Below are 17195 nucleotides of genomic sequence, written 5' to 3' on the forward strand. Positions count from 1 at the left end.
TGTAGTAGTACTGGGCAGAGTGCAAAGGCCTGGACGCAAGTGCAAAGACTGGCGGGGGAGCCTGGGACCTGTGAGACTCTGGAGGTGCACCAGGCGACCAGTCAGCAAAACAGAGGAGTTAGTGAAGAGAAGGAGGAGGGAAGTAGCAGAGAAGAGAAAGGAGGATAGCAAGGGTGAGGGAAAGAGGAAGAGTAAGAGAAAAGGAAGGTCTTGAGGAGTTTCCAGAACTTAAGGCGATCCGGCTCATGATGGAGAGGCAAGGAGGTTGTTACAAAGGGAGGCACCTGCAGAGGATAAAGATCTACCCCCAAAATCTCTGTTTGGAAAAACAGCTCACCCGCAGAGAGTTGGGAGGACGATGAGCGGAGGGGCTCTAGAAGGAGAGTATTTAGGAAGAGAGCGTTGTAGATAGTGCAGGCCCTGGCCCTAGAAAGCCTTGTAGACTACGCAGAGGGTCTTGAACTTGATCCTTGCAGTCATTGGGAGCCAGTGGAGGGATTTCAGCACCGGGGAGATGCGGTCCCTGGCCTTGAGGCCAAAGATAAGTCTTGCGGTTCTGTTCTGGAGGAGTTGTAGAGGACCGAGAGTAGAAGTAGGAAGATTGAGAAAGGGACTGTTGCAGTAGTCTAGCCTAGAGAGAACCAGGCCTCTGGAGACGGTGAGCCTTTGGGAGAGAGTGAGAAAAGGTAGACTACCTCTGAGGAGGTGCAGTTGGTAGTGGGCCGTTTTAGAGATGTCAGAGATATGAGAAGAGAAAAAGAGTGGAGTAGAAGATGACCCCCAGATTTTTTGCCTCACTAGCAGGTGGGGCTGCAGGGACCGGCCAAAGTGAAAGAGGGAAAGCAGGAGCTGGGGTCCCAATGTGGAGGATCACTGTCTTACTGGCATTGAGGCAGAGATCATTAGCAGCACACCAAGACTGAACTGCGGACAGACCATCAGGAATGAGCGAGGAGGAGGCGGCTGAAGGTAGCCTGAAAGAGAGCTACGTGTCATCCGCATAACACTGAAAGCTAGAGGTGAAAGTAGAGATCCTATGGGCCAAGGGCGCCATGTAGACATTGAAGAACCAGGGGGATAGGTTAGATCAGTGGGGGGCACCACAAGTAACGAGAGTTATAGAGGACAGAAAGGACCAAAGTTCCACTTGCGAAGGGCGGTCAGAGAGAAAGGAGGCGAGCAGCGGTAGGGCCTGCTCGATGTTGCCCAGAGTATCACTGAGATGGCAGATCAGAATGTTGTGGTTTACAGTTTCGAAAGCAGAAGAGGTAAAAAAGAATGAGGACAGAAACAGTTCGAGTCAAGATTTGAGAGCAGGTCTTCACAGGAGTTCAGAAGAACAGTTGCTGTGTCTCTGAATGCTCTAAAGCCAAACTGATGGTGATGGAGACAACCAACAGATTCAGTGTGGAGGGTGAGCTGAGAGATGGCCAACGTCTCCAGGAGTTTGCCAAGGAAAGGAGTTATAGTGATCAGGCCATAGTTTGTTAGAAGAGAGGGGTCGGCAGAGGGTTTGAGCAGCTGGTGCACAAGAGAGTGCTTGAGAGAGGTAGGAAAAACACCAGTGGCGAAGGAGAGTTTGCAGAGGTCAGCCAAGGCTGGAGCGAGACAGTCAATGTTGTCCTTGATGGATTTGGAGGGGCATGCAGCCACTTATTTGAAGAGGCTTTCATAGACCAGACTTGTCTAGAGACGTCCTCAGGTGTGAGGGAGGGAGGAGAGAAGAGGGGGAGATGTGGGGGAGGCTGAGAGGGGCACAAGAGATGTTGGTGTAGGAGGCAGCGCCCAAGAGAGGACAGGATGTCCAGTGTTCTGGCGGCAAAGTGTGCAACCAAGGCCGAGCAAAGGACCTGGGTGGGTGCTGTGGAGGATGAGGCTGCAGTACGATTGACCAGTTTCTTACAGTCTTTCAAAAGTATGGCCGTGTTGTTAGATGCCACACAGATGCGGGATTGAATATAGACTCTCTTCTTGGAGCGGATGCAGAGTCTATACTGCCTTTGGAACAGGTCAGTATGTCAGAGGGAGTGCCTGAAGATCCCCATTTCCGTTCCGCTGCTCTGCACATGCATTCAAGGGCAGCCAGATCAGAGTCATACCAAGAGTCGCACTTTTTTGGCAGGCTTCAGTTGGACCCTCATGACAGGGGCAGGAATGTCAAGAGTGTTGGAGACGTAAAGGTGAAAGTTAGAGAGGGCTTTGTCAGGGTGGTAGTCAGCCGCAGGAGTAGAAGGAGAGTAGGTGGAGGCAAAGGCAGCCACTGACTCTTTTCATGGGTCAGAAGACCTTGAAGGTTGTCGGTGGTGCAGGGTGTGCCGGTGCTAAAGGAGAAGAGAGCCTCAAGTGAGAAGAGAGAAGATAGTGATCAGTCCAGGAGAGTGAGGTAGTGAGAGGGATGTCTGTGGAGATGAGAGCATCCAAGGTGTGGGCAGCTGTGTGCATCGGACCTGAAGGTGGAATGGAGAGAGAAAGAGTTGCATAGGTTGCGGAAAGGTCCTGAAGAGTCAAGATGGATGTTAAAATCCCACCGCAGGAGGGGTTGGGGAGAGGAGGAAAGGAGCGCAGAGGCCCATTCCGAGAGGAAGAGGGTGGACTGGCCTGGCGGCCAACAGAAGGTGGCCAGAGTAAGAGGAGACACGAGAGGGAGTGAGAGAGAGAGAGACAGACAGAGACAGAGAGACAGAGATTCATAGACAAAGAGAGAGACTGCAGACCAGGCATTCAAAGGAAGAGCAGCCCGAGTGGGAATAACAGAAACAGGGATCCATTCAGGAAAGATCAGGGCTACTCCATCTCCTGGCCAGTTGGGCTTGGGCTGACAGAGCTGTCCTTAAACCATGTCTCAGTAAGAGAAAGCACATCGAAATCCAGGAGTTCAAGGAGGTGCAGATGTCAGAGGAGTGCTTGACAGCAGAGTCAGAGTTAAGCGAGGCAACATGGAGCAGTTTGCCATTTTTGAGAGACTTACAGGGGGGGGGGGGAGAAACCCACCCCCCATAAGAGGCGAGAGTGTCTGAGAGACCGAGGTAGAGGACCTGAAGATGACAAGGATGTCTGTGAGGAGATTACAGGCAAGGGAGCCAGGTAGGTTGTAGACGGCAAGGGAGCCATAGTGAAAGGCGATATGGTCAGGAGGAGGCAAGGTAGCTATGGAGAGGACAGAGCTGGCAAGGGAGCCAGGAAGGCCGTGGAAGCAGGTGGCAAAGGAGCCAGTGAGGAAGAAGGTAGAAAGTTGATAAGGCGAGGGAGGAGCCTATAAAAAAGTAGTAGGTTGGGTTGATGATGACCCTGGAGGTTAAAAAGGCAAGAAGAACCTCCCAGTGGGTGCCACTGTTAATGTGTGAGGAAGAGTAGGGAGAGAGCAGAGCAACCATATGAAGAGTCCATAGGTCGGGTGAAGGAACGACAAAGAGAATGTCGGTGAGAGTCTCTCTGGCTGAAGCACCGACGTAGGCGTCAGCAATAGGCAGGCCTGGGTTGGAGCCCAGTGTGTCCTTCTTGAGTTTCTTCCTGCCAGATTAAGTGAGGGGTGAAAGATAGGAGATAGAGAAGCAATTAGTGAAGATGGGAGGGATAGAAAGCACCATAGAGAAGGGCTCAGAATGTGGTACACTTAACCAGGCAGAGCAGCTGAGGTTCGTGGGGGTCTGCGGAGGGGCGGGGGGGGGGGGCAGGCTGCACACAAACAGAACTGGGAAAAACCAATGTGAACTGAAGAGGGTAAGGGAGCAGAAAACAGACCAGAACAGAAGGCAAAGGCAGTGACCAGTCAGCGCAGTCACAACAAAAAGCAGAATGTGAGCACAACCTAAATTAGACTTTAAGGTATAGGCATACAAACACTGCAGGGTGTGAGCAAAACCTGAATTCAATATAAGCTACAGGCATACAAACAATGTAAGCTGCGAGCACTACCTAAATTCGATTTTAAGCTACAGACATACAAACAATGCAAGGTGTGAGCACAACCTAAATTCGATCTTTCGGTTTTCTTTTTTTATTAAAAAGGTATTATAGCATGGCAGTACAGAGGTGGAGGCAATTGGAATGAGAACTCTGGTGGGGGAGACAAAAGAGAACAGTTTTGAGCAAGTAGTGTAAGGGAGAAATGCCAGTTGGGATGACGCAGTGATCAAAGTTAGGAGTGACAGAGGGTCAGAGGAGAGATGGGTCAGGTAACAGAGCAGTCAGCCAGCATTCACGGGATGTCAGAAAGGGGGATACCATAGTCCAGGTGCACATGTATGCAGTGTCCAGAAAGCAAGGCACATTTCTTTTCCAGTAGTGATATGGGGGCCGCAATCCCAGCCCGGCTCAGACAGGGGCCTTGGATGAGGGCCGTCGGTGCAGGAGCCGGCTCACGCCTCCTGGTGCCCCATATTGGGAAAAGTACAGTGAGGCAGCCTATTGCGAGAGGCCAGGCACCAGACAGAGGGTGGCTCCACTGCACTGGAAACAGGTGGCCATTTTGAAAAGCTGTCCACGAGTAGCAGAGACCAAGCTGGGCAATTTAAATAAGCCCACCAAGCACCATACGAATCGCAGGTGCGGCACAAATACAACACTTTTTCTCAGTGTTTAATTTCCAAAAGCATACTCCAATTTACGTGCATAAACCGCGCATGGTGAAACATTTTGCAAAACATTAAATAATGCACTAAACGCAGAGTTCAAATTCAGTACGCAGAGGTGAAATGCCTGGCGATTTATTCGGAGCCCAGATGGGCTTACCTTCGTGTAGTGAGCAACTCCAAGGAGGGAGGAGGCAGTGGGTGCTCCGGGAGCACAATGGTTCAGATCCTTACGAATGGTGAAAGGGTGCACACTTAAATGTATGGGTGTGTGTATGTATGTTGAATGGTTTGTGTGCTGGTGTTCAGGGGTGCAACAAAATCTAAATTTTGGAGGTTTGATAACCCTTCAAATGTTAGGAGAGGTGCTAACTTCACGACTGGTGGGTGAGGGCCAAACTTATTTGTGCGGTGCATCCAACTTCTTTATGCATTCTAATGAGACGATTCCAGTGCAGCTTCAATGTTACAAGCAGTGAACTTTTTCATATAAGTCTGAAAGCACCCACTTTTGTACCGCTGTGAGAATAAGTAGTCTCCTGTCTCCTCTCTACCCTTCCCTGGCATGCAAGTACTAAACCCACATCAAGATTTCGATTGTCTAAAGAATTATGCACTTGAATGCAGGTACTAACAGTGAAATACTTTACGTTAGTCATTTCTAGGCCTTTGTTAACATCGAAACCCAGGAGGTACTTACATCTTCGTCCTGTTCTGTCCGGCAACCGCTCTGTAGGTAAGCCAGGTCGAGTCAACATAGCCCACAATGTCAAGAGGGGGGAGGCAGGGCTGATGCTCAATTGTGTTGTGCCACTACTTGCATTTAATCACTTGGTTATTTATTGGTAATCTTCATTACTTATATCCCTATTCGTCCTTGCCCCAGTACTTGTGAATGAGGCCCTTTGACCATACACAAGTACTGGATTGAGGTAGGGGGACATGGAGGTAATGCTTTGCTTAGTTTCCTGTAATCATCATTAATTCTAATCCCACTCTTCCTCATCCCAGTACTTACCTATGAGACCAGGAAACTCATATGTAAACACTGGGACAAGGAACAGGGACATGGAGGTAATTCTGGGCCGAGAAGCTGATTTTAGGGGTTTGGGCAGAGGGTGGGAGGGAGAGGAGATGTGCGGTGGGATGGGGATTGTGCGATAAATCGTAATGGTCATCCATGTCCAGGCTAAACAGGCTTGCTTTGTGGCATTAGGGGCTAGAGAGGCATTTTGGTGCAGCCAGTATAATAATTTTTTAGTTTGCCTTAAGTTTTTTTTTTAACTGGGCATCTCTGATAAAGCAATCCTGCTAAGTGTAATTACCAGGCTAGACTGGTATTTGTGTGCTGCCAGTCTAGTCGTTTCTTACTGCAGCATTGTATATCTTTCTCTGCATCTGTGATAAAATAACCATGATAAAGTGTTATTGCTTTGACTGGCATTTTGGTGCAACCAGTCTGGGTATGTCTAAATGTGGCCTGGCATGCTTTACTGTAATATGTTATTACAGTGTTTAGACTGGTCTACATTGTGCAGCCAGTTGGACATCTTTTCATTGTGGCATGGCATTTTTAATTTTAATACCAAAGCATTATATGAAAGCATTAATGTTCCTGTGCACTGTTGGTGACTTGCATGTATTGAATTTTTTGATTGGCGTTAACCTACAAAACAATTGCAAACGCTCTAGCCTTTTAACCAATATTTCTCAGAAAGTGTGCTGTATAATGGATTAGAACACATATTTATATCTTTCTCCTAGTGCAGTGTGCGGCATACCCCTGCAGCAACACGTTTGAGCATATTGCGCAAGCGTAGTAATCTAAGCCGCCTCAGAGTGTGGTGCGATCCGTGCTTTGTTGTGGAGTGGGGGGGGGCCCTCACCGTGGATCGCAGGGGGGGGCACATTTTGTGTTACGCCACTGCTTGGGTGGTATTTAACTATGGCCTAGGAAGGTGTTGCATTGCTAGTCAGGAGATTCCTGCAGCTTGGTCTGCTTTGAACCTTCGTGAGAATTCACCAGTGATGTCCCGAATTGGGCCCTCTGTGAAACAAGTCAATAAAAGAAGGCATGGTATGTCAAACTGAGCATTAGCGCCTTTGTTATTAACATGCTTACATCCATAGAAAGAACTGCACAACTCAAATGCTGATACTTTGAAATGGGGAGTGATGTGGGTCAGGTTAAGGTGGGGGTTGTCGTCCTTAATGTCGGCAGTACCGCTTTTTATTTTTACTTAAAAATCTGGTCATCCTACCAGCACATCATTAGGATGTTCTGGACCTTCCTGCAAAAGCAGCTCTACTGGAAACACAGGCTCTGTTCTCATATCCAAATTAACAAGGGGGTCCTGGGAGTACCTCTACCAGACATTAGTCCTGGTTACGAGAGACTTACCCAGAGTCTTTAGCTCACTATCTTTCACAAAGAAGAAATATCCCAAACATATCGGTCTTTGACCTGCCCTGGGGCAGTCCAGCACCAAAATGCTAGGCAATTCTCCTCTGAACAAGAGTACCAACAGCATCCCCAGGCACATGTTTCGGTCTGGTTGGACCTCATCAGTAGGGAGGAGCTGTGCCTCTCTAAGAGTAGTGAAGGGTCCACGTCTGGATTCCCCTAGTAACGTAGGGTGAGACCCAAAGTTACTTGAATATGCAAATTAACAAGGGGGGTCCTGGGAGTACCTCTACCAGACATTAGTCCTGGTTACGAGAGACTTACCCAGAGTCAATTTGTTTCGCCTTGTGAGAGAGGGTATGCCCAGAAGTGTGTCCCTTGCTCGCTGCGCCACAGGGAACCAGGCTGCACCTCACTGAGGAGGTCCAACAAGGCCGAAACATGTCTGGGGTTGCTTGGTTTTCTGGTTAAAATCAAACACTGTAAAATACTTCCTTCTAGATGTACATTTAGACAGGTTTTGCATTCACATTTCTTAATAGAAACATGTTTTATATTAAAAAGATATCCATGTGGCTTTTATTCACATACAATGTGAATAGTGCTAGGTATTTTATTAATGTTAATCCACTACAATTAGGCAATAAGTAACACCACATTGGAAAGAACTCAAGGAATGCTATGATGTAACCCTTCCTCTTCCAGTAAATGCCTCAGCGGGAGCCACAAGACATGTCAGAAATAAATGTTCATGTCCATTGAACCTTTCCCAACAAAACCACCTGAATACAACATTGTAAGCCTCCAGACATTCTAACCACACTTTCAGATCCCTCTGAATTCTGTGGCGTGGCTTTTCAACCCCTTCCAGCTCTTTTGCCATGGCCATATGCCTAACAGAAGGCAATACATTACAGGAAACATTCAGTCATACCCTAGCTTTTTCTCTTTCCCTCCCACTCTCATCCTTTCTCATCACCAATGGCACCCTTTCTCAATGGCTTCCACCTTTTCTCTATTCCCCTTCTCATTCTAATGCACACTTGCATCCCTTCTCACATCCTCCCTTGAATCATTGAGCTCTTTTCCTTGCACCCTGTTGCCTATAAATTCTAAATGCAAAGAACAGCAGTAAACGCGAAAACTATTGGGTTTGTCAATGCTTGTTCTCTTACTGTTCTGTCTCCACTCGATCTTCCCCTTCTGTTCCCTCCCATCTTTCTCTCCTTCCCATTATCTAGCTTGTTTTCTGACTTTTCACCCCCTCTCAGTTTTCTTCCCATTCTGTCTGTCTTCTTCCACCCCCTTCCTCACCCCATTGCACAGCCCTTACTGCATGCATCTCTCCCGTAGCCAATCTAATCCAGTCTGCCTTTCTCTCTTAGCAGGTCTGTCACACCCTCCTATACTTTCCCTGAAATTCTGTCTCTTCCTTCTTTACTGGTGTTCCGTTTCCCTCTTATTTTCTCACTATTCTCCTCGATTTCTGTTTTAGTCTCTAGCCACAGACCTTCTATGGTGGCTTGTGCCCAGAGAGTGACATCATGGCTGGTGTCACTATCAAAACTGTGGCAACATATCGTGAACCAGGGGTTCTACCATTGTCAGTTGAAAGGTGACCAACATGGGTGGTGGGTGCTGGTGTATACTGTCCCCTACATGTCATCCATAAGCCTTCTCTTATCACCTGTAACCCTGTGACCGCAACTGGAGGAATAAAGAAGGAACCTTCATCTACGCAGGTGCTTAAATGTATTTTGTAGTTTTATGGGGGTTTATGGGGTTTCATGGGCGCACTTTTATCCTGGTATCTGAATATTCGCAAGGCTATCAAGATACTAATACCAGCTTGGCACCCCAAGATTTACAATTCGTGCCAAAGGATCACTCTATTCACAGTCAACAGCCTGACTGATGACCAAAAATGTACAATGGACGGGTCGCTTTTGGCACTGAGCCGGAATCTGTAGCAGGTGAATTAAGCAAAAGTTTAAGGCAGTGCCCGTGCCCCCTTAAAGCCTGGCTGTTATGTCCAAGCACCCATTTCCTACAGCCCAACTCTGAAGTTCTTGCAGTATTAGGCTACCAAATATTTTACTAGCAAGAGTTCAAAAGAGGAATTGGCCAGTAATTTTAGACAGTATTCGATCGATGTTTCTGTAAATTAAGATGATCAGTGCCCCCTCCATGATGGCAGTAAGAAGTTTAGGGATAGGATATTAGTTAATAGTCCCCATAAGACATCCAACCATAAAGGTATGTTGGATTTGAAGGTGCCGTTGGCTAAGCCATCTGGATCAGGGGGCCCCGGATGCATTTCTTTTCTTAATGCAACTCTGCACTGACAGTCGAGCCACCTGCATCTAATCTTTTCTATTTGCCTCAGGAAAAGGAAGCCCTGTATTACCAGCCATCGTATATAGCTTAGAGAATTGATCCTCCCCAGTTGATGATGCAATAGGTTGAATCTGAAGTTTACTTTGAGGCTCTGAGACTTTAACAGGTTTACAAAAAGCAGATTAATCTTGTTCGTTAACTGCATGTAACATGGCTTCAGCATCAGCTGTATACGAATTGGCCCGATAACCTTCAAGACAATTGGCATAGGCCTGCTTCATGGCCTTTACTTCTTTTGTAAAGTTTCGATCTACTTTGTTAAGACCTCTGATGGATTTATGTAGAAGATGCTCTCTTTTACGGATCCCTTCCTTATAGGCATGCTTGTGTGTTTTAAGCCTAGAAGTGGTGACCCGTCGGATGCCACCATTACCAGACCCTTCAACAAGTCCTGTACCACATATTCATAGTGAAGGGGGTCCAATAGTGCATCCATCTGGGAGTTAACAGCACCCAAGACAACATTACATTTACTCTCAATGGCAGGTTTCCACACCAATGCATGGTTTCTTGGGTTGACGTCCAAACATAAATTAATCGTTTAATAGATTAATTGTTTTTTTGGAAGTTATTTAAAAGATCACTTTCTAACGTTGATCACTCGTATGTTAATTTAAAACCCCAACATACACACATTCAAAATAAAAACTCATAGTCCAAGGTGGATTGAGCAAAACTATTACTCCAAGTATGATGGGTTGGCGTATCAACAAAATTACAATTTCGCACTGAAAAACTCTAGCTCCTGGTTAATTCACGGAAGAGTGAGCCCCTCTCTTTGACCAACGCGGCAGCTCCAGCTCTTTCATTTGACAGGTAATACTGCAGATCCAAGCACTCAGAGTTTATGTACAGGAGAATAATAACACTTGACAGGTCACTAACCCTAATCGCCAAGAGCATATTTGATATGCACTCCAGGAAACATCAATTCTATACATGCACAGAGTACATCATTTGTTTCTTGCCAAGAGTTAGTGATCACTATCCAGTGGCTAGTGGAGAGTGCAAATATTGCACTCTGCTTGCACAACAAGACTTTAGAGCTTTAGGACTGTTGAACTTTTCATGGTAGATTTACCTATGCAGTTAACTTAAGATTCAAACCTGTGGCCAATAATCCTCAATCTATTCGAGCGACATTCTTTCTCTAGTCGCCCCTCGTGGTTTGTTTTGGGGCAGGCAGGATGATTCATTACTTTCTTTATTATTTCGCCTTTTATTTTTATTATGATGGTATTTATGGAGCGTGGACCTGGCTTTGAGAAGCAACAGAGCGCTTTACAAAGGTATTTAACAGTACAGCTGCATAACAGGGAGCTTTTCAGAGGTAACAAAGGAGGTAGGTAAGGACCCCACATGGGATGGGCAGGGAGGGACCAGAATCCTTTAACCTAAACATCACCAACCCCAGCCCGGGGAACACGCCTGCATCAGCCAGATACACATACCACTAGAGTAATACAGAAGAAAACTGCCACTACTCAATATGCCTGCCAACTTGGCAGCCAAACAATAATTCCAATCACACAGGATTATCAGATGTTGAGCGCAGAAACGCAAAGAGGTAAAGAAAACCTGCTAACCCAACTCTAAAACCTCAATTTCCATATACACTTTGCATACAGAAACTCACACAACCACTTTTCTGCACAGCAATCCGCACGTACTTCATCACATTGCAACAACAGACTAACACATAAAACGGCACAACAGCACGTGAGCTGCGGTGCAAACCGAACTGAAGCTGCCAACAGGATACAACACATCTCATTTTACTATTTCCACTACATCCTACTAACCCCCCCAACCCTCCTCTTTTTCTTCACACCCTCCTTCTCAGATCTGCCAGAACATCTGGGGACCACTCTGGTGGTGACGGTGCACGGTACAAATACCTTTAACATTAACCTGCCCAGGGCTAATCTACACGAATGCTGAAGTCTTTATTGTAGCATCAACAGCCCCAGGGTTCATCACAAGACCTTCTCTTTTCCCTGGTGTCCTCCGATTATCCAGTCTGTGCAAAGTGTTGGTGGCTGCACCTATCCCTGCCTGGGCGGGGGCACATGCTACAGTGCTGCCTCCTCACCTTTTAAAAGCATGTGGGTGCCTTTTACTCAGACAAAGAAGAACATTCACGCTGTATTTACTTTCTAAAGCGCACCTCCCTCTCGGGGAAAACAGGTGCACAGCTGAACTGGCTGAGCAGCTGTTAATTGATTTCAAGAAGAATGACTCGCGCCTCCAGCCATTGCTACGAGACCGCCCAAAGGGACCACCACAGACTTTGAAGAAACATGCTGGCATGGTTGTCTCTTGGGAGTGACAATGAAGCACTGGGACTTTCAGTGACGTTTGCGGAAGGCACATGCTTACCGATACCTTCTGTACAGTTCCCATGCTGGCAACGCAGAGCCAGGCTCTGGCTAGAGAACAGTGTGACCCACTCTGTACAACAGAACACACATCAGGGTCCTAAGATAGAGGATGCCAAGACACACCGGGCAACTGGAACAATGTAGATTGAATATGTAAAACACCCCGGTGTTGGGGTGAGTGAGGGCAGACATGGCGGGTAACGCCCCACAACCCCAGGGTACAAATTGTTTAATTTTCTGCCAGGGATGATGGGCCTCTGCACGTATTGCGCAAGCAAATTTTCCATAAGGAAAAAAAAGAAAAAAATAAATAAAGACGGGTGCTACCAGAGGAAAAGCTGTGTAGTCCCTTTTCCATTTCTATGGCAGCCGCGGGCAGCAGGCACGCCGGGAGCAGAGCACAAACCTCCAGGCCAGCATGTAACTGGGGAGGGAGGGAGGTGGGGAAAGGTTAAGGTTTGTTTGGGGGCATGGGGGAGGCAGGGGGGATGTAGAAAAGCAACAGGGAGCGGCGGTTCCTTGGTGCCTCTGAACAATCAAGATGGCGCCACCCAGGGAATGGCCTTGGCTTGCTGGTAATGCCAAGCGGTACATAGTCTATTCTCACCCGCTGTTCCAGCCACCTGATTGGCTGAGCACCCTTCCCTGTGTGTGAATTGCTTATATCCCAGAGTCAGAAAGGGATTCATTTACATACAACAGTTTATTTAGAAATTAAACCAGAGCAAGTTTTATTTACAGCATGCCGACTGGATGCACACAAGACAACCTAAAAACCATGTTGGGTGGCACAAAGAACAAGTTTGCAGGGCCTCATGAGGTATGGTTGGTTTGGGACAAGTGGCCCTTGCTAAAGTCACCGCTCATCCTCATCCCCACTTTTGTAGGCCACGACCAGCACAATTGGACGTCACACCGTTTGCAGAGAACACATCCCCTGTCCCCCTTCAATTTCTTATCCCACTTAAAGCGCTGGTATCATGCAGGCTGTAGTTGGGCACAATCACAACCAGTCATGCACAGTGAATGATATAAATGCAACCCAGTGACCTGTGCAGCCCCCACACCCGCCACATTTTAGAGCACACAATAGCTCGCTGCTACAGCCCCTTTCCAGCACCTAGGTGGGCAATCTGCAGATGAGATGATCTGCGTCTGGCCTGGTATGGCCCAGACACGGCAAAAAACAAGAGGGACAATTGGCACCATAGGTGCAATAAAATAATTTAGAAATTTGAATTAAAGATGGGAATTAGTCATTACAGGTATTTTAGTGCGACACATCGACTAACTGAACAGAGATACCAAGGAGGCTTAATTATTTTAATTAGGATTAAGTTTAAAGCTATGTTCCCCTCTCTCCATCTCAAACTCACATTTCCTTCTTCCCATCCTTGGTTGTTATTCCAGCAGGGCAATACAATGGGCCTCATTACAAGGTTGGCAGTCCGGTAGTAACGATACCCGTAAGGCACTACCGCATCATTTACCGGACTGGCCCATCACGAACCTGCAATGCCGGACCTACCGGCATCAACAGGGACCCGCTGTGGCTGTGCACCACCATATCGGCATGCTAGTGGCCGCCGTGCCAGTAACACCGGCATGCCGCAAGGAAGAGGACATTACGAGTCGCAGGGACATGTACATACCAGCATCCAGATGCCGGTAAGAAGGGCCACCATGATGACGGCAATACCGGCATCGCGGATCACTCGTTAATAGTAAACTGCTGTATTCCCAACTGCCACAGGTGCACACAATCAACACAGGTGGAGGCAATGGAGCCTGGCCCTGCACAAAAGGAGCACACCCACACACCACACCCCTTCCAAGACCAACATGATTCCACTTGCAGTTGCGATACTGGAGCTGTTGGACATGCCTGCACTGCTACTCCTTGAGCAGGCAGTACACCAGGGATTACAGAGGAGACGTAGGAGGAGAATGAGGGTGAGGCTGTCCCAGCAAATTCCACCAGTGCAGGCAGTGGTTCCCTGCAGGCAGCCACCAAATCCATCACATAAGGCCCAGTCCATTCAACTTAACCCCAGCACAGATCCACACCCTGTACCGCCTGGACAGGGACACCATCACCACCATAGTGGATCTAATACATGAATACTTGGTCAGCCTGATCAACATCTGCACCGCCACCCCCCCCTTTGCTTAAGGGGGTGTCTGTGCTCCACTTCCTGGCCACAGGCACCTACCAGCACACAGTGGGCCAGCTGCATGGCATCTCGCAACCATGTTTCTCCGGATGCACTCCTAAAGCATGCAACAGCCTACATATCCCTACCACGGACAGTACAGAAGGTGAATGACACCAAAAACACTGGCAGGCATGCCCAATGTCATTGGTGCCCTCGACTGCACCCACGTGGAGTTGGAAGTCCTGCATGCCGTGGAGGTGGTGTACCGCAATCGTAAGTTATACCACTCAACAATGTGCAGATGGTGTCCAATGCCAGCAAGATGATAACACATTGCTGTGCCAGATTCCCAGGATCCACGCATGATGCAATTGTGCTGCAGAACTCCTCACTACCCCGCTATATGGAGAGAGATGCTGCCCACTCCATATAGCCTTCAGGCTCATGCTGAGGGGTACCCTGTGGTGTGTCCTGTGGCCTGTGCATTTGTCCACCATCCCCCAACATGCTGTCTCCTTCATAGGTATCCTGCTCATGCCCCACGTCCTCATCGGCACTATGTTGGGTGGATGCAGCAACCTCCCCAACTGAACTTGTGCTGTAGACTGCGTGCCGTCATGGTCGCTTGCCACAAAAGGGGGCACATCCTGTGAAATGTGTGTCTCCAGGGGGGCTGGGGCAGGTGTTTGATGGACCTGTTTTGGGGGCTGTGCAGCCTGTTGAGGGGGGCTGTGTGCCTTGTGAGCCCCTTTACTCATCCTTGTGCCCCTGGATGTGGATGGCCTGGTGCCATCGTCCTGACCCCTGGACCTCTTGGCAGGTGTCCTGGGCTGTGCCGCTGCAGCATCCTCGTTGCTGTCTGCATCCGTGCCTGTGGGGGACAGAAAGGCAGGGCATCGGTGATGGGAGTACTTGCATCATGCATGCATTGGTGTTTGTGCAGTTTGGGCCTTGGGGTTCGTTGCATGCTTGTTGGTGTGGAGGACAGGGTGCTTGCAAGATGGGGGTGGGGGGTAGTTTGGCATCCCTCAAGTGTAGACATGTTTTCCATGGTGTCTGATGTGAGGCCAACAGATGTGTTGTGGCTTGCGTGCTGTGCGACATGCAATTTTTGTTTGTGTATCGGGTGTGTATTGGGTATATGAGCCGCATGCGGCATGCGTTTTGATGCGACAGTGGTGGGCCCAGCATCTCGACAGGGATGTGTGTTTGTGTGTATGATGGGCCATGTATTTGCTCTCATCAAAATCACATTTGTTGGCCTACACTATACTTTGGATGTCAGGCGTTTGTGGGGACTTGTGTGGTGCGCAAAGGGTCACTCACCTTCATCAGCCGATGATGGGACTCCATACTCTGCTCCACCAACTCCTTCAATGGCCTCCATGTCGATGATGGAGCTACAAGTTTCCTCCCACCTCGACAGATTTATGGGGGAGTTTGGACAGCCGCCTGATGCCTGCCCCTGGCTGCGGTTGGCCGATAAGATGTTATGCACTCGCAGGCGCAGGTCATATCACCGCTTCCTGCAGTCCTTTACAGAGCGTGCAGTGGTTCCAACCACACTCAACTTTCTGGCAACCTCCTCCCATATTTATTTTTTCTATAGCTGTGCTGGATGGTACAGGTCTGCACAAAAAACTACACTCGCCTGCTCCTCTAGCGTGCATATTCAGCTCATCATCGCTGTAACACGGTTTGCGCAAACGTGCTGATCCTTTCTTCATGACTTTTGACATTGTCCACCAGTAGGGATTGGGAGGTTGGGTGCTCAGGTCCTGTCTGCGGAGGGATTGCAATGGATTGTGTTTTTTAAGATGGCCACCAGTGCATTTCCTGTTCCGGCGCAATGACGTTACTTCCGGTGCCGGTGATGACTCTACCGGTAATGACGGTACCGTTATTAGCTGTACCGTTATTAGGGTGTCAACAGTGGGGGAGGAGGTTTCAACGAGTTCCTTGATGCCGCTATCAGGGGCGTGGGGGACTTTACTGGCAAGGCGGTGCATCCGATACCAGCATGCAGGGACGCACGTGCACGCAGACTCGTAATCGTGCGTTGTTTGCGAAGTGGGTACTGCACGGACACGTTCATACCGGCATGCCGGTAATGACGGATTTTGACTGCCTACCTCTTAATGAGGCCCACTGACCAAAACGTGCTGCATCTATTAGACATAACAACAACACAACAAATATCAGCTACTTACACAGCAGTGACAGCACATGCAGACAGGATCCTTACTCTCACCGCAGGGCACGTACCACGTACATTGTGGATTTCTATGAGATTTTCAACGTGCATGTAGTAATGATAAAAAAACTGGTGCTAAGAATTCCCACTGTTCGAAATGGAAAAAGTTTACTCAAGGAACCATGGGTGCCAACTTTTGATTTCTGCTACGGGGAAGAAATTCCCACACCGAACGAAGTGAGGGAGCCAAAACTGAGAGTCATACCGAACCCCATGTTGAAACAACCCATTTTAGGAGCACATTTTGCAGAAAGATTTAGAAAAGAGCCACAGGATTTACAGGCATGTCTAGACATACCATTTCAGCAACAGGCGCCTAACCTCCTGGTCGTTCTTTCCTCAGCATTCTGCTTTTGGATCTCCACCGTCACCCAACGTCTTCTCCATGCCTGCCAAACAGCTTTGGCCTGACCACCCCACTAATTCCCCATCCATCCCACAATTAAAGCTCAGGTGGTGAACTGATAAGGCTGCCTTCCCACTTTGAAGCGAGCAGCACTTGCTTATTTTGAAGATGCATGCTAACACATCACAGAATTTTATCCCAGCAGGAGATGAGCCAGAAGCACTGTTGCTAGATTTAACAACACTCAAACTTTTTTTCTGTTTTTTGTTCGCCCCCATACAAATACAAGCAGACTATCCAGGTGGACAAAATTACACTCCTGCCCTGTGGTCCAAGGAGTACGGGGCAAACTGCCCCTGTGTACTCTGGGGGAACCCTCTCCTCCTGTGGAGAGGGGTAAAAGGGCATTGCCATGGGCAGGGGAGGACTGGTAACTTCATGGGGAAACTACAACTTTTTGGCTGATTGAGCAGTGAAGCAAGCCCATCATGCAGCAGCGGTGTTTCTAACTTCCAGACATCTAAACTCAAAACTAACCTCTCCCCCTTCTACACATTCTCTAGCATTTATAGTAGACACTAGCGGTTTCCCGCATAACATACGCCGTTCTAGCATATCTTAAAGGTCAATATCGATCAGTAATTTATAGGGTCACTTATGCTCCTAAATATCAGAATCATCACTGA

The 17195-nt window shown here is 48.2% G+C and overlaps 1 protein-coding gene across 4 annotated transcripts in view; it reads right to left on the bottom strand.

Moving 5' to 3' along the window:
• TOLLIP (toll interacting protein) overlaps nt 1-17195 on the bottom strand; it is a 695464-nt gene that overhangs the window by 497257 nt on the left and 181012 nt on the right. The window lies entirely within an intron of this gene.

The sequence above is a fragment of the Ambystoma mexicanum genome, chromosome 11 (genome assembly GCF_040938575.1).
Source record: "Ambystoma mexicanum isolate Mex_15411 chromosome 11, UKY_AmexF1_1, whole genome shotgun sequence".
In the NCBI taxonomy this organism is placed as follows: domain Eukaryota; kingdom Metazoa; phylum Chordata; class Amphibia; order Caudata; family Ambystomatidae; genus Ambystoma; species Ambystoma mexicanum.